The following is a 3750-nucleotide window of genomic DNA, read 5'->3' on the forward strand; positions in this document are numbered from 1 at the left end:
CTAGGGGAAAATGGGCGTGACCCCTGACAACAATTACCACAGTTCGAAGACGGATTGTTTTATTTGAGTGAGAGCAACTTTGGGACTTTTGCGGTCAAAAGTTCGAACTGCTCAGGATAAGATGGAGTCAATTGACCAAACAACATGGCCGCCAGAGCCCAAAGTGGTCCAATCAAATTGAAGGAGCTAAAAGGCAGGGTTTACTTAACCCAATCATTATACAACTTGGTTTTCTTAAAGGAACATGTGTTAAGATGAGTTGCTCCAAAGTTAATCAAGATTGGGCAATTGAGGGCGCTATAGCAATAAACTAAAAAGGTAAATATTGGACAGTGATATTTTCTGACCCCTTTCATCTACGTTCAAGAAATTCTGCCCATGTATGTGTCTCTTGATGGCAACTGAATACCATAAGGATCCTATTTTTTTTTTTACCTTGATCAAAATCTTTTAACAGGTACCATCTACGGACCAATACATTTCATCAATCGAGAAAGGAAGAATGTACACAAAAGAAGTGCCAAAACACAAGTGCCAAAAGCTAAGAAAAGGGGGTGGTTTAAGACATTTGGACAGCTTATATCGACATCAAGATTGATGCCTATGATCTGGAGTCCAATACAAAAGTTCTTCAGGATAAAATTCTGAACAAGATGTCATCCACACATTTTCAATTACGGATTGAATATCCCCGTCAGGGGATCATCGTGGAGGTTGACGCCTCAGACGTGAGCCTAAGGGCTGTCCTCTCTCAGCAGTCCATGACGGATAACAAGGTTTACCCCTGCCCATTCCTTTCCAAGAAACTCTTGAAGAACATCAAGCCCGATGCTCTGTCTCGGCTGTTTGACCCTGGTTCTGCTCCAAGGTTACCCACCAATATCCTTCCCCCTTCTTGCATGGTGGGGGCTGTTACTTGGGGCATTGAGAAAGAGGTCAGACAGGCAACTGTTAGTGTTCAAGTAGTATGGGGTGAACATGCTAACAATAAACTGACGAGAAGAAGACAGGAAAACCACAACAGCATCCTGTAGCTGAAAAACACACCACTTGCTGCAGTCTATGCAGTCACTGAATTAGCAGAACTCTTGTATTTACAACAGCCCTCATGAATAAATGTCATATTGCTAACTATAATTTGGCAGTTTTCTTAGGCTTTTAATGTGCAATAAAACAGGATTATATTTCCACACACTTGTTCATCGTTGAAAACTTAAGATGTGTCAACTTGAATGAAAAGATTGTTCCAGCCGCATAGGAGTTAGGCCTAATTCACCAACCTAAAAAAATAAAAATTCTCCATTTCAACCCTTTTTTCTGATAATTTTAGGTCGAGGAGAAAATAATTGAAAATATGTCCAGTGTCCAGCAAGAAGCTTCAGGTGTAATCTGCGAGACGGGCCCCAAGGCTATCCTTTGGGGCAACAGCGCCTCTCAACGTATGTTCTCTAAAAGGGCTGTTTTTGCCACTGTCTCTGACAGCTACACATGGCTCTGAAATCTTGTTGTTGCAGGGAATTTCCCTATTGTCATTACATCAACTCTCCTCCAACCAAATCTTTTAGATAACACTAATCTACATTGTCTCTCCAGCTCTCCCTCACGTATCCACCGTTCTCTTTTTGCAATAACTAAACTCTTGTGAGACTTATCCTTAAATAAGACTTGATTTTACACAATAACAAATGGATCAAGGCGAAAGTTAAAGAAAGGGGCCACCCTTTTTGCGGTCTACCATCTCGCTCAATACTGTCAAAAACCGTTGCCTTCAAAAAATGATTAAAACAGTGATGAACCAAAATGATTGTAATGTTTGGTACAGGTTGAAGAAATCCCATTATTTTCCCATAACACTTTATTTATAGATTTAATAATGTATAAATTAAGACCTAATTCACTGTATTACTGCAATAACTAATGTTAATTAATGGTTAATTAATATAGTCTTATTGAAAAATGTTACCGTATTTTTTTTGTAACAACGTGTTCATGGGATATTAAAGGTGCCGCCAGCGTCCTACTTGTAAGACAAGGATTAGAGACCGCCAAGCAAACATTACAACCTACGCAGAATAGCTTTAAATAGTTCAAGATCATAACCTTATACAGAGGCCTTTCTACATTTTCTTGATACTGAAGTGGAAAATTATACTCTTCCTCCTCTTGACAGCACAAATATGAGGTCATATTGAGGAAGTAGAGTCCTTTTATTTGTAGTAAAAGACTTGGTCATGGTCACATCCTCTTAGTATTGATGGCTGAGTAGGTGCTGAACTCTGAGGGTTGGACTCTCTTCTTTTTAGGTCTCTGAGAACGTAGAGGGATATCCAGTGGAGCGTAACACAGGCCATCCTCATCCTGAGTGGGACGGATAAAACTATTAATATTACTATTGCATCATTATCTCTGCTAAACCATTGCATCATCAACATAATGTACAATTTGCTATTCCATAACATCATCAGCTTGATCACTGGTTTCCTGTCTCAAATCAAGTTATTGTTATTATTATCAAGTTATTAAGTGTGTCCCTTGTAACACCCTTATGAGGCGACTCTACAGGAAGCAGCTATTGACTCTCAAAGAACCACATGAAAATCTGCTTAATGTACTTCTCTTCCTGCACCTTATAACACCTGACTATCGCTGAACATTGGGTCCATTGATGTTTATTCAGCCTTCAGTAAACATTTTTGTACAGCGCTCCACCATAACATGTAAATGTACTCCATACTGTCCCCTATCATTCCATCACAAATGTACGTAAGTATATGAACTACACGTTACCTGGTTCCTGATTGATGTTACATCTCTACTGCTGGGTGTTGTCTGAGCAACATGGAGGGCTTCGGAGGGAAACACAGACATTATGAGTGATTATAACTCCACAAAACCAGCACAGGGAGACAGTTACTGCTCAAACAGAAGACGAGTAGGAACTGTCAATTGAACAGCTGCATCTTGAGGTGTTCTCAAGATGCAGAAGATGACAGTTAACAGAGATATATACACTACCTTTCCTTCTGCAACAGAAATAGACGACCAAGGATGAGAGGAGGGAGAGGAGAAGAGCAGAGGATGGACACAAGATGACCAGCAGCATCCAGCACTCTCCACAGTCTGGAGCAGCAGAGTCCCCAAAACCTGCAGCAAAGGCATCATATATATATATATATATATATATATATATATATATAAATTAATAGAACAATAAATTAAACATTTTTTATACATATTTAATGAATATATAGGCTCTCTTGCCACTACATTGAACGCAACATCTGATAATACCTGATATCCGTCACAACAAGGAAGAGCATGTCTTACCAATGTCCTTCAGTGTAGGACCTACACTTATATCTGAAGATAAAAGTGAAAAGGAATTGTAATGGTTAGGGTAGAATTTGTAACTTTAGTTAGTGGCAGAAATATCTCAGATTAGCATAACGGCCCATCTTGAAAACATGTTGAATTGATTTAATGAAATAAAAAAATAAATGCACATCTTTGGAAACTTTTTTCAAAAGTAAATATTCTTTGCTTGACATGCAGAACAGTTGCATATGTCCCTACTTATGATAACAGTTCCTAACGGTACCGCCGATATGACATAAAAAAATTAATTAAAAACATGGACTGGGGACAAACACTGTTTTTAGTTTTGGAAGATCTTGACTTTGTTTTTCGGGATCTTGACTTTCTTTTGTGCTCCAAGGGACCGGCTGGCAATCGGGGTGGTGGTTGTGCCCT

General features: G+C 39.1%; 1 long non-coding RNA gene across 1 annotated transcript; it reads right to left on the reverse strand.

The window, feature by feature from the left end:
* Positions 1-1233: 1233 nt before the first annotated feature.
* LOC307071121 lies at positions 1234-3148 on the reverse strand. Its single transcript, XR_013811608.1, has 3 exons — positions 3016-3148; positions 2788-2846; positions 1234-2358 (listed from the first exon to the last, which is right to left on the reverse strand). It is a non-coding gene; the product is annotated as an uncharacterized lncRNA (long non-coding RNA).
* Between the last annotated feature and the right edge of the window lie 602 nt (positions 3149-3750).

The sequence above is a fragment of the Pollachius pollachius genome (assembly GCF_949987615.1).
Source record: "Pollachius pollachius genome assembly, chromosome: 2".
Taxonomy (NCBI): Eukaryota; Metazoa; Chordata; class Actinopteri; order Gadiformes; family Gadidae; genus Pollachius; species Pollachius pollachius.